Source organism: Rhinatrema bivittatum, chromosome 16, assembly GCF_901001135.1.
Source record: "Rhinatrema bivittatum chromosome 16, aRhiBiv1.1, whole genome shotgun sequence".
NCBI lineage: Eukaryota > Metazoa > Chordata > Amphibia > Gymnophiona > Rhinatrematidae > Rhinatrema > Rhinatrema bivittatum.
Genome location: NC_042630.1, coordinates 39436673 through 39461767, shown reverse-complemented (window position 1 = coordinate 39461767; position 25095 = coordinate 39436673). Strand labels below are relative to the sequence as shown.

At 50.6% G+C, this 25095-nt stretch overlaps 1 long non-coding RNA gene across 1 annotated transcript; it reads right to left on the bottom strand.

Moving 5' to 3' along the window:
• Nucleotides 1–559: 559 nt before the first annotated feature.
• Nucleotides 560–23446, bottom strand: LOC115078768. Its single transcript, XR_003853150.1, has 2 exons — nucleotides 23087–23446; nucleotides 560–919 (listed from the first exon to the last, which is right to left on the bottom strand). It is a non-coding gene; the product is annotated as an uncharacterized LOC115078768 (long non-coding RNA).
• Between the last annotated feature and the right edge of the window lie 1649 nt (nucleotides 23447–25095).

Sequence of the window (25095 nt, the reverse complement as noted above, 5' to 3'; positions counted from 1 at the left end):
TTTCTGAAAAAGAAATGCCTTTAAGGCTTCCCTAAATTTAAAATAATATTTTTTCCAGTCGAATCGCCAATGGAAATGAATTCCAGAGGCTGGGTGGAAAAGAATGTGTAATCGTCGGTCATTTGCTTCATTCGTTTCATGGTACGCACGTACATTTTCCATTGTACAAGCACAGTCGTGCGTACTGCAAAATGAATGGCCAACGAACGCACATCCTTTTTTCTTCTACTTTCAACACTGATTCCTCAAGAAGAAGGCAACACTAATAATTCTTGTTGAGATGTTTGAAGTATATGGGTAGGACGACGGGGAGGATCTGAAGAAGGTTCCCCATCTTAGAGCCTTAAAGGCTAGACGGCCTGTTTTCATTTGTGTGCATAATTTAACTGGGAGCAGTATAAGTCTTGCATCGGTAGAGAAACCCTATCATATTTGTGCTCACCAAAACTGAGCTTAGCCGTTGTATTTTGAACAAGTGTGATGAAAACATTTTTGCTCTGTTCGAGGGGAAAGGAAGGGTCTTGCACAACTTAAAAAAAGAATGCACTCCACACCATAAAACAGGTACAGCAGTTTCAAAGTTTATTACAGAAATGGCTAAAAGATGTTGAGGTTCAGTTAACGGATGAGGAAATTCGCTATTATGGAGATCACAGAAAACAGTGCCTTGCAAGAAATGTGGTTCAAATTTCATCATAGTCCATATATTCCGCCTGTGTGGGCACACCGAGCTCATGCTATATCATCAGATCTGTGTAACGAGTGTGCCCAATTGTGAGACACATGTATTCCCTGTTTTTGGAATTTCCCAACAGTGACTGAATTTTGGAAAGCCATCGGGAAACACTTGGAACAACATCTCTCGGTGAAGTTTCCAGGGTCCCTGAGACTCTGTGGGATATCTTTGAAGAAATTCATTCTGGAATAGAAAGAAGAAAAGCGTTATTCTGGCGAAAGATCTTGTTATAGGCTAGAGACTTTCGGTTTATTGGCTAAGTCAGGGGCGACTCAAGGCAATCTGCTGCCTGGGGCAAGAAGGGCGAGGGTGTCCGCCCTGCCCACCCCTCTCCCCAAGGCACAGCACAGGTCAACACTGAGGAGGCCAAGGCAAGGTGGAGAGTTCATAAGAACATAAGAAATTGCCATGCTGGGTCAGACCAAGGGTCCATCAAGCCCAGCATCCTGTTTCCAACAGAGGCCAAACCAGGCCACAAGAACTTGGCAATTACCCAAACACCAAGAAGATCCCATGGTACTGATGCAATTAATAGCAGTGGCTATTCCCTAAGTAAACTTGATTAATAGCCATTAATGGACTTCTCCTCCAAGAACTTATCCAAACCTTTTTTAAACACAGCTACACTAACTGCACTAACCACATCCTCTGGCAACAAATTCCAGAGCTTTATTGTGCATTGAGTGAAAAAGAATTTTCTCCGATTAGTCTTAAATGTGCTACTTGCTAACTTCATGGAGTGCCCCCTAATCCTTCTACTATTCGAAAGTGTAAATAACCGAGTCACATGTACTCGTTCAAGACCTCTCATGATCTTAAAGACCTCTATCATATCCCCCCTCAGCCGTCTCTTCTCCAAGCTGAACAGCCCTAACCTCTTCAGCCTTTCCTCATAGGGGAGCTGTTCCATCCCCTTTATCATTTTGGTTGCCCTTCTCTGTACCTTCTCCATCACAACTATATCTTTTTTTGAGATGCGGCTACCAGTTCCCACTTGAAGTTTGGGCTTTTCAGTGATTGGCAATGCTGAGGTAGGGGGACGTCAGGGTTCGAAGAGATGTAGACAGAGCATCAGTGATAAAATTCCTAGGAAGCTGACACTGCCGCCAGACTCCTGGCAACCCTACCCCCTGGGGATGTGGGAGATGGGTGAATGTGTGTGTGTGTGTGGGGGGGGGGGGGTCTTCCAGGCCAGTGCAAGGGTGTTAGGTGCCCAAGGCAAACCTTACAGCCTTAACCAATTCCCCCATCCTCCCGCTCTCCCCACACACAATACTATGCATTTATCTTACAGTTTCATATTAACCACTTCCCTGACCCAGAAAGGGAGATTTTGCATGAAAAAGGACATTCAGAATAGAGTCTTCTGAGATACAAACCTCACTTACAAGATGTTTATTATATCTACATGCGGTGCTGTGGTGCCAACCAGAAAGCCCTGCAAGAGACCCCATAGGGTATTAGGCCTGTTGTAATGCATGTTGGGGATGGACTTGGCCCTCAGAAAGTCAGGAGTAAACCAAGCTACAATTACAGTGTAGTCTCAGTGGTGTAGCCAGAACTGATTTTTTGGTTAGGCACATGGTTAACTTGGGTGGGCTGTAGCATGCAGGTCTGAGACCTTATAATTGTACTCTTATCGATATATAATGCCTTATAGTGCACCCTACAATGGGTTTCTAAGTAGTCTGCAACAGCCATCATGCATCATGAGTGACATTTTGAAACATTTTAATTCTATTATTTCAAGCACATACCAGCATTTAAAAGTCCTTCTTAATCTATATTGATTTATTTAATAAAGTCACAAGAATATCATGTAAAAAGCAAAGAGCACAGATCCTGTCAGTCGTGTAATAAAACAAATATCAATGTATTCTTACATGAATCCTCTTTTCAGAAAGGCAGAGATCATCATTACTACAATAAAATAGCAATAATCATAAGAATGGGTGCAGAGCAACATTACTATCCAACATGAAAAAATATACATTCAAATTCTGGTGTTCCCTCGGCAGAAAAATCCCTCCACTAATAAACATTTTGTGAAGTAACACAAACCCCTGCAAAAAAAGATGCCTAGAATCTTGCCATACCATGCAATCACAGCACTGACTCTCAGGACTCAAATAATAGCAATCATATGAAAAAGCAGCAATTCAAATACCTCACCAGGCCCTAGAACATTAATACACCACTTACTGGGTAACAGAACAAATTGGACTGCTACAAAGCCAGAAGAAATACCACATCTCAGTCATGCATGCAGAACACAGACCAACCCTTGCCTAATACAGAAAAAGAGACTGCAAATTAGAAATAGAAACATACAAACAAAACCGAAATGGAAAGCCAACGAAAGCAGACTGAATAGTGGAACTCTTAAAGAGCAAAATACAAAAATAGAAGAAATGCACGTTCCCATTGTAGTTTACTAATCGATTGGTCCTGGTCTTTTTTTCCATTTTCCCATTGCTGGTCTTTTCCTAAGCCCTTTTTCAGAATTTCTATTCTCTTTCTGTTTCTTCCCTTCCTCCCTCACACACCACAGCTCATGCTTTCTCCTACAGACTCCCTCACACACACAGCTCTCACTCCCACATGCTGACCCACAGACACACAATCGCTCACTCTCACATGCTCTCCCATACACACACACTCTCAATCTCTCACACATACACCCAGGCTTCCATTCTTATACACACGCACACACATGCACCCAGTCTCCCATTCTCACACACACGCAAATGCATGCACCCAGGCTCTCATTCTTACACACCCACACACACATGTGCACACTCGTAAGCTCTCAGGCTCCCATTCCTACACATGCACCCAGACTCCCATTCTCACACACACACATATGCATCCAGGCTCCCATTCTCTTACACACACACATGCACCCAGGCTCCCATTCTCACACACACACACATGCACCCAGGCTCCCATTCTCACACACACCCACACATACTCAAGCTTCCATTCTCATCCCAACCCCAGGCTCTCACTCTCATATACACCCCCACTCCAGGCTCACATTCCCACACACATACACACAAACCCATCCCCAGGCTCACATTCTCACATACACATACACACCTATCCCCAGGCTTACACACACACATCCCCACTCCCAGGCTCCCAATCTCTCACACACACACCCACACCCCCAGGATCCCACTCATACACACAAACTCCCTTTCTAACACACACACAGGGCTACGTCTTTGGCCACTACCAAATCCCTTCTTCCACCGTGGTGGGAATGGGATCCTACGATGGATGTGCTGCTCTGGCCCTCGTCCCTGCCACCGCCTGTGACAGCCTTTCTGCTCTGGCCCTCTTCTTCGCCATCGGGAGTTAGGACCCTGCCATGGCCTTGCTCCAGTAGCCCCGATTGAGTGGGCTGGCAGAGAGTGGGACCCCCGCTAGCATCATTTTTGGGGGGGGCTGTGGCAGGTCTTTCTGCCGGCAGGATGTAGGAGCGCCGCTGGCCTTAGAATTTAAAAAAATCACGGGGGGGGGGGAGAATAATTGCTGCTGCACCCAAAACTTTGCCGCCTGAAGCAGCCTCCTCACCCTACCTCATTATAGAGCCACCCCTGGCTAAGTAAGGAACATCCTTCTATAACCCACTGGAAGTTATGTGTGCATAAATTGTTCAGTTTTGAACATACGACTGCAAAAAGTAAGTCTCCTAGGAGTTATGATTCTTTCCTGGAGAGCTGGCTCGCTCGAGTGCCACAGCAGGGTCCAGGTAGTGGCCAGTTGCCAGCCCGTGAGCTGGCGGGGCCCGGGGACCTCTGCAGTACGGAGTGAGCCTTGCAGGGGCTCCCCCCCCCCCCCCCCCCAAAAGGGCCAAGGAATGGAGAGCGAGCTGGCAAGATGAGGAGTAATGGAAGAGGTGATTCCTCTCCCCCTGAGGAAAAGGGGCCCGGAGGAGGAGACGAAGGGGGTGCCCTGAGTCGAGAGGAGCCCAGGGAAAGAAACCGAGTGCTGAGGGGGATCGGGGAATCCCGCACATGTGCCATGCAGAGGCCCAGGATGAAGGAAGAGAGGTTCCTGCGGTGGTGAGTGACCGGAGGAATATTTCAGGATTTAAGCTCCTGGTCCCTAAAAGTGACGAGAAGAAAAGGTGACGAGATGGGAGGGAAAGTACCATGAGGTGGAATGGGGGGGGGGGGGGGGGGTGGGATTGTAAGGATCTAAATTCTGTTCAAGTGTGGGCTGAGAGGAGCGCGTTCCAAACTCGGGTGGTACCAGATAGGGTTCTATTAGTGGAAGTGGTTACTCAGGCTGAGTATCCCATGAAGTCTGAGAATTCAGTAGGAAACGTTTACCCGATGCTACCTGGCTTGCAAAATCCAGACATAAAGGGAAGAGGTTTCTTTGTGTACCCTGCAGTGGTGTCATTCCGCTTTGCTAGGCTTTTATTTTTGCCAGCACTCGGAGAGAAACGTGGCGTTCCATATTCAGTGCCATCGAGCCGGCTAAGGATCAGCGGCTGAATATGCGGCCTAGATCAGCAGCCATCACTGAGCCACATAACTAGCGGCGGGCAGGGAGAGGGCATAATTGGGAAGAGCTGAGCTAGTCGGATAACTTATCTGGCCAAGTCTGGTCGCCCCCATAGACCTATCCGGCTGATTTTAGGATTAGCCGGGCGTAGTCAGGAGTGCACCCGCACCACTGAATTTACAGGCTTAAGTCAGCCGGATACGTTTATCCGACTCGCTAGCCGAGCTGCACGGCGGCTGAATATGGACCTCCTTGAGGAGAACGGTCAGTGCTTTTCCTGACCAGTCAAGGGAACGTGAACTACCCCACCGCTCCTTGCAGGATGCACTTCACCATCTGCCCGACCCAAGTTCCTGAACCTACTTAAATACATTTGAGAGAGTGGCCCTTTCTCATCGTTAGCGACAGAACTTCTCAATATTTTATGTGTCCCCCTCTTTAATGGTAGGGCTGTATTTCTAAGAACCCAGCAGAGCCACTGCAGCAGGACAGGATGTAAGGGGCTGACCGGCCACAGCCTTTGATTTGCTTTTTCTCCTCTTCTGCTTTTCTGGTCGCTCTCTGCCCCTCCTGTTTTCTCTTCTGCTTTCCTCTGCCTCGCCAGTGCTTTCTATTATGCATGAGAGGGGTTAACAGGTCTTTCTTCAGATGGAGACGCTTACGCTTCAAGATCTTGCTTGTAGAAACTGGTAAAAGGCACTTCTGAATGACTCTTCTCAAATAATTCACAGCAGTAGGATGATTGTTCTCACTTGTTACCCCAGACAGGTAAAAGCAAAACTATTCATCTAATCATTGTTTGAAGCAAAGAGCTCACTTTTGGCAACAATCAACCTGTGTCGCTGTGAATTATTCGGCGAGAGTCAGATGTGCTTTTTATCAATTCCTTCCAGTATTGCTTTGAAGAGTGCGTTACATAAAAACAACACCCGATGTGGTGCCATATAGGTTAAGAGATTCGAGGCCTTCTCTGCTCAGGATGCCTATGCTTGTGGTAGGCAGAATACAGAAACTTGTAAATAAATAAATAAGAAAAACCGATGTGATCTCCAATACTGTTGGACTCGGTTGTGACGGGAAACATGGACGCCGCTTCTACCATTTTTTTGGCGAGGGAGGGACGCAGCATGCCAAAATGCCAGCAAGAAGGGCAGTGGGAGCATGTACTACATGACATGTTCCCCATCGTCGTTATGCAATCAGTCAGCGTGCAAGGAGAGCATAAAAGGAGCATAGAAGACTCATAACTGCAGAAGGGTGTTTGCGAATGGAGAGCTGTTTGCGTCTGGCTGTCAAGCTCGTACAGCACAAACACACCAGAGAGACCAGTGAGGTGGCTGGAGGGATACAGATTATAAGGATGGGCTAAAATTTGGCTGATGATTGAAGGAAGGCCAGACTATCATGAGTCTCTACTGCCCAGCCTGCAGTATTCCAGCACCAACAATACCTAGACTGCGAAGCCTGTACACATCAATAGGGCATGTGCAATTGTAAACGCTTGTAGGATTTGGTAACCCTTGATGTTTCAGGTTTGGTGGTGCAGCAGCTGGCAAGGCCCTATATCCCCCCTGGTCCTCGGGGAGATGCCAAGGGGGTCTGCGATAGTGAACGGTACTGTTGGAGATCTGATGTTGAAGACTTGCCACCAGAGTCATTGGAGAGCGTGTTCACCTCCGCCACGGGAAGTGAGGTAGAGAGAAAACAAGCTGCACAACTAAAGGAGGAGATGATTTGCTTGTATTATTCACTGCCCAGAGAGTTTGAAAAAGAATGAAAAGGAGTATCTCGGGTGGATCCTGGACGTCCCGGTCAACTAAAGCTGCAGGATTTAAGCAGAGCAGGCCTCCTGATGTAGAGGAAGTTATACGACAACTGGCAACTCTGTTCGTACCTTTGTGGATAATGAATCGGGAGGAAGCTCTCAGACATACCTGAGAACAGCTACAAGAAGACCCTATGGACAAGGGCATCCAGTCTTTAGACGTTGCGTTGAGAAGACGTAGAAGGAAAGGTCATGTAATGTCCACTTCCGTGGCTGGAGTGAAGACGTACGCAATAGGGCCTCGCTTCCCATCTGCCACATCACAGACGCTAGAATGATGGCCATTCAGCAGGGCTTTGAACGCTGGCAAGAACTGCCTTGTTTAGTTGTGCGGTATTTTGAAGAAGAAAGACGACCCCATCCGAGCTGAGACCGTCCTTTCCCATTGCTTCTCTACATGGGTGTCGCTCCTGCTGGACAGAGCCAAAGAAGAAGAAATCCTGGCAGTGCAGGTACCTAGATGAAAACATCACAGAGGATGCTGGAAGCTCAGAGACTGGGGACTCTTGGTTCAAGTGTTGCGTTACTTTGAAAATATATCAAAAAGCAAAAAAAGTTATGCAATCTTTAAAAAAAAAACTCCATGTTCTCATGTCGTCTCTTTGCAATTCTCTTTTTCTACTCTGATTTGATTCCTTTTGCAGGACCTGTGACACAGAAAGGGGATCGATATTTTAATTTTTTTGCATAACTCTTGTTTGGGTTCATTTCACAGGCATTGTGATCATAATTAAATTCTAGTCATTGGTCATCTCTTTGTTTCTCCATAAGCACTGTGGACAAGCATTGAGGTGATAAAGAGATTAGTGATTACCTGGTCTGCTTGGTTATCAGGAGGAGGAATGACTGACTGGGTTTTCCTTTTCCAGGGGTGGCTGCACCCGTGGTTTGAGGGATGACAAACTCTGAGCTGTGAGATATTTTGGTAGGAAATGGGTGTGGACATCCCATGTGTACTTCTAATGCTGTAATTGTGCTCAGTTTTGTATGGAATATCATAGGATGAGATGCTCTCACCTGAGTGGGATCCCGAGGCTAGTTCTACCTCTATAAACATGCTCAGATCAATGTACTAGTGGGGGAAGAAAAACCAGTCCTAGTGCCCTGTTTGCTGCCTGAGCTACTTCACTGTTCATCGCTTTCACCCAGATGAAACAAAGCTACAGCTCCAAGGTTAGTGCCCAAATTACAGGATTACTCCCCTAATGGTATCAGGAGGGGCTGGCCTTTCCTCATTGTGAGGGATGGATGCCTGTCTGGTCGCCATGCCCCTTTAACTCTGGTTAAGGAAACCCTTTTAGGACACCAGTCAAGATAACTTTTCTTTAATTGGATGTGGAATACTGATAGAGAGAGGGAATGCATACGCGGGTATCTGTCTGCCTCAAGTGCTAGCTGCCGGTTCGAAGAAATCCTGCCTAGGCCACAGCACTGCTTTGTGAAGGGACCCTCACAAATGCCTGCTGGAAGGGTGAGGAACTCCTGCCCGTGTGTCATGAAATGGTTTGTTAATGGGAAAGATGACTGAGCCCTCTAAGTGGTGTGGCTGTGTGGCAGCGCTCGGTTTCAATCCCTGCCATGCACAGCAGCTATTTCTCTGCATAGGTCAGGGCTTCCAGTTCCATTTCCTGGTGGCCTGTGGCCGATCGGCAAAAGCCTGAATGAGTCCTCTGCAAAGGCAGGGGAGCTTGCTGTCTGTCCTGCTCTTGTCTGGGGGGCCAGTCTGCTGCGTCCTCAGTCCTGGGTCCTGCCCGGGCACACATACAGGGCAAAAGAGACTCTGGGATTTTCACTTATTGGAAAATGGTTAAAAATCAAAAAGGCTGTGATGAGGAGAAACGGAGCCGAGTGGGTAGAGTTTGCTGCTTGACTTTGATCCTGGCGCTGCTCACTACTGCCCGAGCCTCCCACGTCTGGATATGGGGAGGGGAAGGAGTGAATTGGGTGGTGGCCTCTATGCAGAGGGGCAGGGAAGCGGGGGGGGGGGGGCAGATACTGAGAAAGGGAGGAAAGAAGAAAGACAGCAAATGAGAGGAAAAGGCAGGGAGGATAAACCTGTAAAGCACGCGCGCACGCCCATAGATGCGTAAGTATGGGTGCCCAAAAATCTCCTGTATTTTATAACTGCACGTGTACGATATACGCAGCTTATAAAATACGCGTAAACGCAGCCGGCAACATGCGCGCACATGTAAAAAAAAAAAAAAAAAATACGCGAATACATATTGCGGTTATCCAGATAAGTTCCAATGTATCGGGCTAAGTAGCAGCTTTGCTGTTAGCTGGATACTGAAAATCGAGACTTCTCTGGATGAGTGCTGGCATGTAGCCGAATAGGCTGAAAAATCTTGGACTAGTGCCGCTTTGAAGGTTTTTATCCAGCTCCGGATACGGAGCGCACAGCCGCTATACTCGCGTGTTTTTTTACAACTAACTTTAAAAACGTGCCTGTGAAGATGTTCCCTGCGCAGTTCACAGACGTTTAAGCCCCGATAAGTCGGGGGTTTTACGCGTCAAGTGGGGAGATTTTATAACATTTTATTTATTTCATTTTCTTTACGTATGTGAATTATGTTTATGTTATACACTTAAATTTGTTTTATTATGTATGTAAACTTGTAAACCGTCAAGACGGACACGTAAGTGACCCCATGTGCGGTATATAAAAAACTTTTAAATAAATAAATAAATAAATAAATAACATGCGCGCGCCAATGAAATTCCCCGGTTTTACCAGTTTGCCTAGTCCATCTGCAGGTCAGCGAGACCCCCCCCCCTCCCCCGGCTCTTCAGCCCTCTCCATTTCACCCATACCCCCCCCAGCACAGTCAGTATTTCACTTTTAAGATGTTTATGATCCCATACTCCAGATAAAGAGCTGTAAGCTGCCAAATCTACGCACAAAAATTGCTTATAAAATAGCAACTTACACGCCTAACTGTTGGCCCCGCCCCTTTTCTCATGCGCAGATTTGCTCGCGGACCCTTGCGCGTGTATCTTGGGGTTTATAAAATAGCACGTATGCGCATCTATGCTAGTCATGTGCGACTACACGGGATTCATTTCTACGCACGCGACTTTTGAGAATTCATCTTACAGGGTAGATGCTGGGGAGGTGGAGGGAAAAGTAGGGGACAGATGAAATGAAAGGGGAATAGGCAGGGGGCGGATTGATTTATTTGATTTATGCTTGGGAAGGGGGGGAGAGGCAGGGGCAGAGAGGGAGAGAGATGAGGGGTTGGTGAAGGCAAGAGGTGAGAAATGTGGAGGGATGGGATGAGACGCAAAGGAACTGGATGAGCAGGAGAGGAGCTGGAAGATGGGAGGAAAGCTGCGGAAGAGTGAGAAGGGATGGCCGTGAAGGGAAGAGACGGGAGCCGAGGAGGAGAGAGTTCCCCAAGGGTGGCGCTGTGATAGAGGGGGGAGAGAGGGGGTTAGGAATGGCCCAGGACAGGGAACGTGAACCTGCTCACTTACACAATTGCACGCGCAACAGTAGGGCTCGCAAACACACACACATCTGCGCCAAAGAAAATATTTATTCATTTTAATTAGAGGAAGCACTGGGGGATGCAGTGGGCAGGAACCCCCCACCCACCCGGCTGCTCACAGACAAAAATGATTTGCACCACAGCCGTGCACACAAATTAGAGGGGCTCAGATTGAAGTGAGGAAGTCGGGGTCCTGCAAGACCCAGAGGCTCATTTAGATTATGAATAAGTAGCCAAATCCATGCCTAGGACAGGGACGGATGGTACCTTCCTGTGCCCCCCCCCTCTGAGGCGGGTATGCACAAGATGTGCAAATAGAGGGGGAGGGTAGCATATAGCAGTTGGGCGCCAGGGTGAAGGTGAGAGAGGAGGGAGAGCCGCTTGTCTCCCAGGAGGAAGGGTAAGAAAAAATACGTCAAAACCCCCTAACTCTGGGAGAGGAAGTACTTCAAAGCCCAAAGAAACAGGGGGGTTCCAGGATACTGCCCCTTGGGAGAGGACATCCGGAAGCCGGGAGAGGGGAGAAAGTCCCAGCATGCTCTGTAGATAGGCCACACCAGACCTTACCGAGAAAGTCCCAGCATGCTCTGTAGATAGGCCACACCAGACCTTACCGAGAAAGTCCCAGCATGCTCTATAGATAGGCCACACCAGACCTTACCGAGAAAGTCCCAGCATGCTCTGTAGATAGGCCGCACCAGACCTTACCGAGAAAGTCCCAGCATGCTCTGTAGATAGGCCGCACCAGACCTTACCGAGAAAGTCCCAGCATGCTCTGTAGATAGGCCGCACCAGACCTTACCGAGAAAGTCCCAGCATGCTCTGTAGATAGGCCGCACCAGACCTTACCGAGAAAGTCCCAGCATGCTCTGTAGATAGGCCGCACCAGACCTTACCGAGAAAGTCCCAGCATGCTCTGTAGATAGGCCGCACCAGACCTTACCGACTTACTTCCTACAAGCCTCTCCAGCGGAAGGCTCAGTTCGTGAAACAACAAAATGATGAAAGATTAAATCCGCAACACTGTAAAAAAACATGAAATACCCATCAAATAAACAGTTAAAAAAAATGAAACTATACAATCACATGACTTACGCTAAGTAAGAATCAAGTAGGATTCTGATAATTATCCCTCGAGGGCCTGGCCAGAGAGCCAAGCCTTTATTAAATATGTAAATTGTGGCAAATCAGTAGCCAGGCGGGCGTTCCCTGGGGAGCGAGCTCCAGAGCCCCGGCGGCGCACGTTGGCAGCTGCCCGAGCTGTTGTGCCACGTTCACTGCCGGGACTGTAAACAGTGATTCACGTGATGATCTGAGTGAGTGGTATGGTAAATGCAAAGGCAAACGTGTGGGGTAATTAGCGAGGCCCTGACCGGAGTGCTTTAGAGGAAAGCCCGAGGACTTTGAATTGGATGTGCCACTGAGTTGGAAGCCAGCGTCGTCCCTCTAGTGTGGGGCTAATATGGCCCCTGAATCTGCGGCCGGGCATTATTCGGGCTGTCATGTTTTGAACTAACTGTAACTTAGGGGTAGTCTTTCAGTAAAGACGGACCTAAATGCCATTACCGTATTCGCTGTACGAAGTGATGGACGCATGGATCGCTGTTAGCAGGTCGGGCTTTATTGAAATAAGGCCACAGTTGACAAATAGATCTAAATGCGAAGCAGATAAGCCTCTAGTAATATTTGAAGTAGGATTTTCCAAGGGCAATGTGTGATCCCGAGTGACTCCTATTCATTATAGGGAAAGTTATACCATCTAGGAAATATCAGGTTTCGATGCTGGGCTCCTACCCAACTTGAGAACCTAACCTGTTTCTGGCTGTCTGTAATCTGATTACCCCCGGACCTTCATTTATCGAGCATGTAGTCTCCTTCTTTATCTGAACCCAGCCTAGATATAAAAATTAAAACCGCATTTCCTGATGGATATATGCTAAAGATTTCATACAAACATTAAACATTAGATGGGACAATTCTGAGCCCTGAGAGACCCTGCAGCTCTATGGTCAAAAGCCATTCAGGACTACAAGCTGAGAGCGTCCGCCTAAAGAGGATTGGAAACTGGGCTAAGATTTGTCACCCTGAGATTACAGTCCTTTAACCACTCCATTAAAATGTCAAGGTCTACAGTGTAAATAGCAGCCCTTAAGTCTAATGATTTGGGTTCTCGCCCCAAGGATCTGGAAAGTCATCACGTCAAGCTACTAGCACAGTTCCTGTGATAAGGCCGGATCTAAACCTGAGCTGACATCAACGGCATTGTCTGTATGTTCACTAATTTGTTTAGCTACTGCGTGTTCTATAAGCTTCGCTAAGGGGGCCGGCGCAGGATTGCGCACTCAGCCTTGCGCACAGCTTGCCGCGCAGTTGGCTGCTCGTTTTGGACACGCTAAAATAACTCCCGATGCAGTAACGGGATCAGCGTGTCCAAATCATGCGTCCATGTAAATGCCATGCCTGATGCAAAAAAATGGCCGTGTATATGACGTGCACTTTTTAACACGGAAAATTTTACGCCTGGCCCCGGAGCAGGCATAAAGTCTCGCTGCACGTCAAGGGCTCCACATAAGAACAAAAAAAAAAAATTACTGCTTTCCGTGGTTCCTCCCACGTAGTATTGTCGCGATACTAAACAGGAGGAACTACCGAAAGGAGCACCATGCAAAATTAAAAAGGCTTGTCTGGAAAAAAAACCATTTCTGAGCGCACAATTTATACCCATAATATACACGCTCCAGGCCATGTGTATTATACGTGCATATTACGCTGGTCAATTAGCTGCCACAGGATAAAATGGACGCTTGTATTTTGAGCATCCGTTTCCCTAACCTGCATGCAGCCATGTCTCCTGGGCGCCTGATGCCAGGGACGCACGGTTTCCCTGAGCGCGTCCTTTTCAACGCGGCAGCTCGTTGCCGTGTCGCGCCGCGCGCCCAGGAGAGGTGCTTGGGCGCGCGTTAGGGAAAAACACGGGTACTCGGTCCGAGCGCCCCTTTTTGGCCCGTTCATATGGCCTCGGCCTCTTAGAATGGCATAATTTGATAGCAGATGAAAACTGTCTAGATTCTGGGGTGTTGGCCAAGCGTGGGTTTTATTATAAGGCAGTAAGAATCGCCGAGTTAATGGTAACGCAGGAGATCCGATCAGGTCGCCCATCTGTAAGGGCTTTAATCAACCGTGATGGGCGTGGGTCGAGCAGGCAGGAGGCCGGATTAGCGTCGCCTAAAGTTGTAGCTGCCTGCTCTGGAGTCCTTCATTGCTACGCTAGGCACGCCTGGCGGAAGCCCTTCTGCCGAGGACTCCTCTGTAATATCAATTTTATGCCAGGTAGCAGTCATCTTCTTGATTTAACTGAGTGGATTGGAATCAAGTGGAAATTGCTTAGTACTAGGGGGAGGAAAAAAAAAAAAGCCTCCTGTGTTATTGTCTGAAGAGGTGGCGGGGACCGTGGCAGGCATCGCCGATGGTCCCTGTTCTGGCAATTTTACACAGTGGTAGCAAAGAATTGGGCGATAAGGAGCGTATCTGGCCGGTGGCACATTTAATGGACTCTGAATAGACTGTAAATGTTTGGTTTTTTTTTTTTTGCTTCTGTGAAAACTTTTCTTTTAATCGACATTTGGTGGGAAACGAACGGTTTGGGGGAGCAATCCAGCCATGCTGCAGTGGATTATTCAAGGAGAGCTCGACCTGCCGTCCAGCGGGTCTCCTGGATGTCCAGTGCCCCCTTTCCCCTCTGCTTAAGGAAAGCACTTTTAGGACAGGAGATGCGCTGCTTTTCTTTAATCGTACGTGGGATATTGAGATATAGAGTGGATGCGTAGGCATTGCCGTGAAGTACAAGCTTCTCCCTCCCCCCTCCCCATGGACGAAAACCCATTAGCCCATTTCATGCATAATAGAGAACCTGGGCTACATCTGCTTTTTCTTTTTTTCTCCTGCTCCCTACATCTGCTTCTCTCCCTCTTTAACAACTCCCAGGTTTTTTTTCCCCCTCTTCCAGAACCAGTGTGCATCCCGCCCAGTCGCACCAGCAGGCACCAGGTGGGTCCTGGGTCCTGGTTCCAGGCCTGCCACCTCCCGCAGGTCAGCCCAGCCCAGAGAGGCTGCTTCCATCCCAGTCTTGGCCCCGCTGCACTGCGTGGAAACGCAGTTCCTCGTGTCACAAGTAAACACAGATTATGACGGACGCCAAGGACCGTAAGGGGGCATCGGGTTTGCCCAGTGCCTTCCCCTGCGCTCTGCCGTAGCTTCCCCCCCGTTCATCTCCAGCTTGCCCTTCAGCTCTTCGCAGCCGACGACCTTTTTTGTGGCTTTCGGCATCTGCGGGTTGACCCGGGCGAGGCGGCAGAGCAAGTGAATTTGTGCCCGCGGGTCAGAATCGGGGGAAATCGATTCCCCGTTTTACGGGCAGAAGCGTCTGGGCCCAGCAGCCGCGGAGAAACGAAACGCGGGGGCAAGCGCAGCCCTGGCCGGGTGTTGCCGGGTTCGCGGTTAACAGGGCGTCAAAGGGCGGGAGCCCCGGGTAACGGGGACATGTCAAAATGACCAGACAGCTCCATACCCTAAGGCAAATATTTTTCTAAGAGGTTTCCTTGAAGCTGGAAAGGGCAGAGGTCAATTCTCAGCCCCCAAACCCCATGGAAAAATATTTCAGCAGATATCCTAGAAGGACCCAGCCCTCCGATGGGGACTGAGCCCTCGGGCCACCGGGGGGGGGGGGGGGGAGGGGAGCGGCATGTGGGGACCAAGCCCTCCACTCACAGGCAGGAGTGGAATAAGGTGACCGAGTCTTCGGGTCACAGCGGCAGATGGGGTCATAGGCAGTAAGGGATTTAGGATTTTGCCACCCCCTAGGCACTGTTCACCCGTTTCCTTCCCCAACCCTCCCCCGTACGATCATCCTACAGGCACAGAAGATGTAAGGAAAAGCCCCACAGTTTCCTGCGGCAGCTCAGGGGTCGATTTTGTGGTAAAAATGTAAAAAAAAACCCAAAACCTGAAGCATACTGACATTTTCATCTTTTAATTTACATTATAAAGTAGTTTTCCAGCCTTGCTTGTGTCTGTATCATTTATTTTCTTTTTATTGAATGAGGAAATGGGGAGGAGATCTCAGAGATGGGGAGAGGAGAAAGAGAGGATGAGGGCTGGGGAGAGGAAGAGAAGGACCAGGAATGGAGTGAGAAGAAGGTGAGAGGACTGGGAATGGGGGGGGGGCAGGGGGAGTATGAGAAGGAAAAAGGACCAGAAATGGGGAGGATGGGAGAGGGGGAAGATCAGGAATCTTAGGAGGAAGAGGGAGGGAAGTTTTGGAAGAAGGGGAGGAGGAAGTTCCAGGATCTGAGGGATAGAATCTGAGATCAAGAGAGAGAGAATCTGAATTGCAAGAGGGGTAGGAGGAGACAGGGGTCCCTACTGTACTCCATTTCTGCTCCCCATTGAATCCCCTCTTTAACTTCCTATCCAATCTGACACACACACGCACACCCACGGCAGCAATCTATTCTCTCACACACACATACACACCCATGGCAGCAATCTATTCTCTCACACACACACGGCAGCAATCTATTCTCTCACACACACACGGCAGCAATCCATTCTCTTTCTCACACACACACACACACACACACATAGCAGCAATCCGTTCTCTCTCTCTCACACGCACACACATATACACACGGCAGCAGTCCATTCTCTCTCACACACACACACACAGCAACAATCCATTCTCTCTCTCTCACACACACACAGCAGCAATCCGTTCTCTTTCACATACACACACAGTGCAGCAATCCGTTCTCTCTCTCACATGCGCACACACACACACACACACACGGCAGCAGTCCGTTCTCTCTCACACACATGGCAACAATCCATTCTCTCTCTCTCTCTCTCACACACACGGCAACAATCCATTCTCTCTCTCTCACACACACACACAGCAGCAATCTATTCTCTTTCTCACACACACACACATAGCAGCAATCCGTTCTCTCTCTCTCACATGCACACACTGCAGCAATCCATTCTCTCTCACACACACACACACACACAGAGCAGCAATCCGTTCTCACACACACAAAACAGCAATCTATTCTCTCTCACACACACATGGCAACAATCCATTCTCTCTCTCTCTCTCTCTCACACACACAAAACAGCAACCTATTCTCTCTCTCTCTCACACACACACAGCAGCAATCTATTCTCTCTCACACACACATGGCAACAATCCATTCTCTCTCACACACATACACACACACACACAGCAGCAGCAATCCTTTCTCTCTCACATATACACACAGCAGCAATCCGTTCTCTCTCCAACTCACACACACAAAGCAGCAATCTGTTCTCGCTCTCACACAAATACTGCCTCCCTCTCTCACACAAATACTGCCTCCCTCTCTCATACTCACAGGCACATGCTTCCCCCTTTTATCCCATAATTAAGTAATATATTCAAACGCAAATCCAAATGTAATAAGCTTTTATTCCAAATTGTTGTACCCACCAATTACATGTCACCATACATTAACAATAAAATATCCTAAAACATACCACACATTAATTCACAGATATCACTCAACCACCATAACACATTCATACTCACCAGGACCTAACATCCACAAAACATTCACTCCTAATTATTCCCAACATGTTTCACTTATTAAAGTTTCCTCAGGGGAAAAATATTACAATTTTTAAATGACAAATAAATGTAGCAAAAATCTGTGAAAGCAGAACACTGCATCTCATTAATCACATTAATTACAAACAGGTGAATACAATTTCAAATTTTTCATAGCCATTTACAAAATATTCAAAAAAAAATCAATCAGAGGTGCCAGAAGCATCATATACTCCAGTGCTTAAACTGGGAAAAGTCTCGGAGTCAAGGAAATTAATATCAAGTCCTCCATATCTCAAACCATATGAACTTATAAATCAATGTTGCTAGAACCAGATTCTTTCACACTTCATACCCTCAGCTTCTATCCTCAACCTACGATGGTCCCCCACGCAGCCCCTCCTAACCTCTCCAAGCTGCTCCAGGCTCAACTCCCTCCCCTCCTGTCCCTGAATGACAGGAGGGGAGGGGCTATCTCAGGATGCAGCTCTGCTTCTGGCTCAACTCCCTCCCCTCCTGTCCCTCCCCTCCTGTCCCTGAATGACAGGAGGGGAGGGGCTGGCTCAGGATGCAGCTCTGCTTCTCTGCTCTGCTCCAGGCATCACTCCCTCCCCTCCTGTCCCTGAATGACAGGAGGGGAGGGGCTGGCTCAGGATGCGGCTCTGCTTCTTTGCTCTGCTCCAGGCTCAACTCCCTCCCCTCCTGTCCCTGAATGACAGGAGGGGAGGGGCTAGCTCAGGATGCAGCTCTGCTTCTTTGCTCTGCTCCAGGCTTCCTCCCTCCCCTCCTGTCCCTGAATGACAGGAGGGGAGGGGCTGGCTCAGGATGCAGCTCTGCTTCTTTGCTCTGCTCCAGGCTTCCTCCCTCCCCTCCTGTCCCTGAATGACAGGAGGGGAAGGGCTGGCTCAGGATGCAGCTCTGCTTCTTTGCTCTGCTCCAGGCTTCCTCCCTCCCCTCCTGTCCCTGAATGACAGGAGGGGAAGGGCTGGCTCAGGATGCAGCTCTGCTTCTTTGCTCTGCTCCAGGCTTCCTCCCTCCCCTCCTGTCCCTGAATGACAGGAGGGGAGGGGCTGGCTCAGGATGCAGCTCTGCTTCTTTGCTCTGCTCCAGGCTTCCTCCGTCCCTGAATGACAGGAGGGGAGGGGCTGGCTCAGGATGCAGCTCTGCTTCTTTGCTCTGCTCCAGGCTTCCTCCCTCCCCTCCTGTCCCTGAATGACAGGAGGGGAGGGGCTGGCTCAGGATGCAGCTCTGCTTCTTTGCTCTGCTCCAGGCTTCCTCCGTCCCTGAATGACAGGAGGGGAGGGGCTGGCTCAGGATGCAGCTCTGCTTCTTTGCTCTGCTCCAGGCTTCCTCCCTCCCCTCCTGTCCCTGAATGACAGGAGGGGAGGGGCTGGCTCAGGATGCAGCTCTGCTTCTTTGCTCTGCTCCAGGCTTCCTCCGTCCCTGAATGACAGGAGGGGAGGGGCTGGCTCAGGATGCAGCTCTGCTTCTTTGCTCTGCTTCTTTGCTCTGCTCCAGGCTTCCTCCCTCCCCTCCTGTCCCTGAATGACAGGAGGGGAGGGGCTGGCTCAGGATGCAGCTCTGCTTCTCTGCTCTGCTCCAGGCTCAACTCCCTCCCCTCCTGTCCCTGAATGACAGGAGGGGAGGGGCTGGCTCAGGATGCAGCTCTGCTTCTTTGCTCTGCTCCAGGCATCACTCCCTCCCCTCCTGTCCCTGAATGACAGGAGGGGAGGGTCTGGCTCAGGATGCGGCTCTGCTTCTTTGCTCTGCTCCAGGCTCAACTCCCTCCCCTCCTGTCCCTGAATGACAGGAGGGGAGGGGCTAGCTCAGGATGCAGCTCTGCTTCTTTGCTCTGCTCCAGGCTTCCTCCCTCCCCTCCTGTCCCTGAATGACAGGAGGGGAGGGGCTGGCTCAGGATGCAGCTCTGCTTCTTTGCTCTGCTCCAGGCTTCCTCCCTCCCCTCCTGTCCCTGAATGACAGGAGGGGAAGGGCTGGCTCAGGATGCAGCTCTGCTTCTTTGCTCTGCTCCAGGCTTCCTCCGTCCCTGAATGACAGGAGGGGAGGGGCTGGCTCAGGATGCAGCTCTGCTTCTCTGCTCTGCTCCAGGCTCAACTCCCTCCCCTCCTGTCCCTGAATGACAGGAGGGGAAGGGCTGGCTCAGGATGCAGCTCTGCTTCTTTGCTCTGCTCCAGGCTCAACTCCCTCCCCTCCTGTCCCTGAATGACAGGAGGGGAGGGGCTAGCTCAGGATGCAGCTCTGCTTCTTTGCTCTGCTCCAGGCTTCCTCCCTCCCCTCCTGTCCCTGAATGACAGGAGGGGAGGGGCTGGCTCAGGATGCAGCTCTGCTTCTTTGCTCTGCTCCAGGCTTCCTCCCTCCCCTCCTGTCCCTGAATGACAGGAGGGGAAGGGCTGGCTCAGGATGCAGCTCTGCTTCTTTGCTCTGCTCCAGGCTTCCTCCGTCCCTGAATGACAGGAGGGGAGGGGCTGGCTCAGGATGCAGCTCTGCTTCTCTGCTCTGCTCCAGGCTCAACTCCCTCCCCTCCTGTCCCTGAATGACAGGAGGGGAAGGGCTGGCTCAGGATGCAGCTCTGCTTCTTTGCTCTGCTCCAGGCTTCCTCCCTCCCCTCCTGTCCCTGAATGACAGGAGGGGAAGGGCTGGCTCAGGATGCAGCTCTGCTTCTTTGCTCTGCTCCAGGCTTCCTCCCTCCCCTCCTGTCCCTGAATGACAGGAGGGGAAGGGCTGGCTCAGGATGCAGCTCTGCTTCTTTGCTCTGCTCCAGGCTTCCTCCGTCCCTGAATGACAGGAGGGGAGGGGCTGGCTCAGGATGCAGCTCTGCTTCTTTGCTCTGCTTCTTTGCTCTGCTCCAGGCTTCCTCCCTCCCCTCCTGTCCCTGAATGACAGGAGGGGAGGGGCTGGCTCAGGATGCAGCTCTGCTTCTTTGCTCTGCTCCAGGCTTCCTCCGTCCCTGAATGACAGGAGGGGAGGGGCTGGCTCAGGATGCAGCTCTGCTTCTTTGCTCTGCTCCAGGCTTCCTCCCTCCCCTCCTGTCCCTGAATGACAGGAGGGGAGGGGCTGGCTCAGGATGCAGCTCTGCTTCTTTGCTCTGCTCCAGGCTTCCTCCCTCCCCTCCTGTCCCTGAATGACAGGAGGGGAGGGGCTGGCTCAGGATGCAGCTCTGCTTCTCTGCTCTGCTCCAGGCTCAACTCCCTCCTTGTTCCCTTCACCCTGCCTCCTAGGACGGGAGGGCCTAGAAGGGGAAGCTGGAAGGGCTGGCTGCTCCCTCCGGCCGGCCACCCAGGTTTTAGCCTCCCTAGGCCACAGGCCTGCCTGCGCTTAAGGTAGAGAGCCCCTTGTTCTCTGCCAGGTTCATGTGTGGGAGTGTGGGTGGGATATCTGACCACCATTTTACTTCGTGGAATGTTTTTTGGCCCCCCTTCCTGGGGGGAAGCTTTCTCTTGCTGTCCTCAGCATATGTTCATTTATTTGGAAAAGCTTAGGCCTCCGTGGAGACTTTTGGTTTCTTATGGATATGGGGAGATTTCTTCCACCCTTCCTATCCTTTCTGTTTTGGGGATCCTGCAGATTAATAGGATTTGTTTTTTTTTATTCCTTGGAGCAGACTGGGTTCTTAGCAGTTGGGACTCGGCTCTTGGGTTTTTTTTTCTTGATTGCACGGATTTTTATAGGCAAGGTTTCCTTTCTTTGGAAGGATCCTGGGATTATCTGCATCCAGGAGAGGAGTCATCTTGGACCCCCGCCAAGGTTCCTGTGCATTTACAGAGGATATTGGAAGTATTCAACAGGTACCACCAGTCAGGTGCTGCGATGAGAAGGAAGAAAACTCCTGCAGAGGTAAGAGATACGTGACTGGGAGTTTGGGAACCAGCTGTGGGAGACTGTATGTTTACCAAAATTACAAACTGCATGGGAGGGAAGCTTAAACGTGCCCTAAACCGTGGGCAGAGGGGAGAATATAAAGACTGAGAAATTGGCTTTCGCAGCCAAAAGATTTACAAGACTTTAGGGAGGCACAGGTTTCCTCAGAAATATCTGTGCAGCATCATCTCAAGGGATAAATCAGTCTGCAAAGAACATGCCGTCTACTACCTAATGCTTCACTAGAAAGAGTGAGTCAGAAACCATTTCAGCCTTCAGAGTTTTAGTGCGCTGGCTTGTCGGTGCTGTTGACAAATGGGCGATCGTCGCTGCAGTTTACCAGAGTTGACAGACGAGAAGGGGGTCAAAACTGGCTTGGCCGGGCTTAGAAGATCCGTCTTCCCCCGCCTGCTCTGGGAATCCTGGAGAGTGACGTGGGAGGTCACCTCAGAGACCGTGACCGAGAAAGGGGGCTTGCACTTCGATCTGCGTTTCCTATCCCTTACCAGAATTCTCTGCGCAAGCTTCGGTTCACAGTTGTCCCCAGCAGGGATGTGTTATCTCTGTTTTATCAGGGTTTTGGGGTTTTTTTCCCCTTATTGAAAAAAAAAGAAAAAAAAAAAAAGATCTCCAGCTTAAATCTGTTAAAGCCAATCTGACAAACCACTGCCCTCTTTCCTTCATCCCACCATCCCCTTTTCTCCCCTCTCCATCCCTCCCCTGAGGCAGGATTAATATCCCCCTGAGACAAATGATAGACTTCCTCCGTCCTCTCGCCTCATCTGAAGGAGCCTGGGTTGATTTTGAGCGTTTTTGCCTCATTAGTATGCCGGCCTCGTGAGCTTCTCCAAGGCTGCGGCTGCGGCCTGGTGCCGCCTGCGGCACTGCCGGCCTCCGCTGAAAGGATGGATTACATCCAAGGTCAGATTAAAGCTGCCATTATTCAACCCAAAGCATTTTTTTGTTTTTTAGGGGGCTGGGGGTTTTTTTTTGTTGTTGTTCATTTTTTTTCCGGTTTCTAATCATTCTGCAGCCAGGCCAACGTAGGAAAGGGGTGATTTGGAAGAGAGAAGCGAGAGGTGGCCTGATCTCCCCCGCTGACACGGAAAGTTTAAGAGGGAAAAAAAAACCCAACAACTGGTGGAGTTATTTTCGTTCAGGATAAGACGGCGTAGTCCGGGATGAGAGAGCGACATCGCCTGTTAGAAGTGACAAAGACCACTGCTACCATCTTTTCTCCTCCAGGACTAGTGTGGGAACCCCTGGGTTAGAGCAGTGCGCTGTGAGCCAGGATAAACCAGGGTTCAAATCCAGCTCCTCTTGTGATTTCATGCAAGTCACCCGATCTCATGTGGCTTACGTACCCACTAAATTCTAAGCTCTTGGGGGAATTGTATCACATGCCCTGATGGTCGATGGGTGAACTGGTTTTTATTTCTCATTTTGTCCTCACAGTTTGCCGCCACCTCACTCTCGTTCCTGTCATCCACAGCTGTCCTTGCAGCTGTTCAGGCTGTGCCAGAGAGGTGAAGGCTGGAGTGGGAGAGGACCACGGGGGGGGGTGGGGTGTCAGTCTGGCCAGGGGAGTCAAGCTACAGTGCAATGAACAGGGCTTTAGGGAGGGGAGACAGTGAGAGAAGGGGGAAAAGAGGGAACTGGGGAAGAGGAGGAGAAGCTGGGAAGAGAGAGGCACTGGGGTAAAAAAAAAAAATATGTGCACCAATAAAACCGCTCAGAGCAGGCACAGAAGAGAGAGAAAGAGTTAGAAGGTAAAAATCTTGCATGGTGAATGGCACCACATCACAGGGTCCACATTTCATAGTGAACAATTCAGAACTACAGCTCCCTGCATGCAATGGGGCAAAACCAGGCCTGGATCAGCCCGTTCGGTTGACCTGGGGGTAAAGTGGCAACTCTAAGGCCAGGAGCTTTTTTTTTTTTTTTTAATTCTGGGGCACCGGTGCTCCTCGGATGGAGACCATTTAAGCGATAAACAGCACCTTTTCCTCGGCGAGACGGTAATGCCCTTGGAGGGGCTCGGTCACAGAAGGCCTGGGCGGGGATCCCCGGGTGCGGAAACCTCCAGGCCCTGCCGCGCCTGCGTCGCGACTCTTCCCGCTCTCCAGGGAGCTGTGCAGGCTGCGGTCTCCCGCTTCCTCAGAGTAAAGGAGGCGGCCGAGTCTGCTCACCGCGGCTCGATGTCCCGGCAGCCCGCCGCGCTGTGGAGCGGTACAAATCCATTCCCAATCTTCCGTTTCCGTGCAGTTGTGCGTTAGCAGAGGGATAAAGCGTGCGAGGCCGCCTTGGAGACCTCCTCCTGGGGGACGACATTTTCAGGGGAGAAACGCGAAGAGGAAGCCGCCCCCCCCACCCCGGAAATAAAAAATCAGTCCCTGTCACTGCTTATTGCTTCGGCCCATGCTAAGAGGCTTTGTTAAGGCAGAGGGAGGCACGGGGCCCTTCCCAAACCTTATGCTCTGCACGCCCCATCCCCCCAGCTCCTTCCAGCACTGAGCCTCCAGCCCACCCCCCAGCTGCCAGAAGAGGACCAAGATCCCAGCTGCTGCGCTCCTAGACAGTACACAGCACTGTACAGACACAAGGCCAAGAACCTCCCTGCTCCGTGCGGCTTGCAGTCTCGTGAGGAGGCAGAGCTGGCAGGAGATGCGGTGCTGCCGCCGGCCCAGCTCCATGGCCTTCCCCGGTGTAACTAATGCCCTCTCCACAGTGCTCACGGCTTCATGGGCAACATCCCAGCCGTGAACTGAAGGTTGACTAAAGTGACCATGGAGCCTGGCTTTCTTCTGCGGCGGGGGGGAGGGGAAGAGAGACGAACAGCCATGTCTATGTGGTCTGTAGCTCACAGACATAAGGCGGGGTGGTGGAATTTGCCCTCGGATTGCCCTCGATACTCAGTAGCCTCATGGAAAGCTAGAAGGAGTTAGCAGTGTTGCCAGTAAGAGAAGTGAGCAGAGGATCCATCTAGCCAGTTCTGTGCTATTGGGGTCCTGGCTACATTCATCCATTTTCTGTCCTTGTCACAGGTCACAGAAAATACTTAAAGCTTGTCTCGGCCTCTGACTAGTGAGTGAGCCCCAAGTTGGGATCAGATTAATGCCTGAGACCACATCACTGGCATTTACCTGATGGCCTTCAGCAAACTACTCACCGGGGGCATAACTTCACCTGTGCTCTGCCCACCGCTTTGGTTCCCAAAATCATACTTTTGTTTCCCTCACCTTGTTCCCAAGAGACATCTACCATGAAGCTGCAGGGACTGTGCAGAAGGGCTGAGTGCTCCTGTAACCTCTCACCATGAAGCTGCAGGGACTGTGCGGAAGGGCCGAGTGCTCCTGTAACCTCCCGCCATGAAGCTGCAGGGACTGTGCGGAAGGGCCGAGTGCTCCTGTAACCTCCCGCCATGAAGCTGCAGGGACTGTGCGGAAGGGCCGAGTGCTCCTGTAACCAGAGACTGTGCGGAAGGGCCGAGTGCTCCTGTAACCTCCCGCCATGAAGCTGCAGGGACTGTGCGGAAGGGCCGAGTGCTCCTGTAACCTCCCGCCATGAAGCTGCAGGGACTGTGCGGAAGGGCCGAGTGCTCCTGTGACCTCCCGCCGTGAAGCTGCAGGGACTGTGCGGAAGGGCCGAGTGCTCCTGTGACCTCCCGCCGTGAAGCTGCAGGGACTGTGCGGAAGGGCCGAGTGCTCCTGTAACCTCCCGCCGTGAAGCTGCAGGGACTGTGCGGAAGGGCCGAGTGCTCCTGTAACCTCCCACCGTGAAGCTGCAGGGACAGTGCAGGCGAAGCGAGTGCCCGGGCAGTGCATCGCGCCACAGTACACCAGGGACTGCGTAGGAGCGGTGCCCCTTGCAACACACCTGGCCGAGCACAGCGCAGGGACATGCAGGAGTGCCCGATTTGTCCATGTAACCCATCCTGGCCAGGAGAGAGGGCCTGTGCCACTGCCTCTCAGCTGGTAAACCTCAGTGTTGAAAGACACAGCGATGCAAT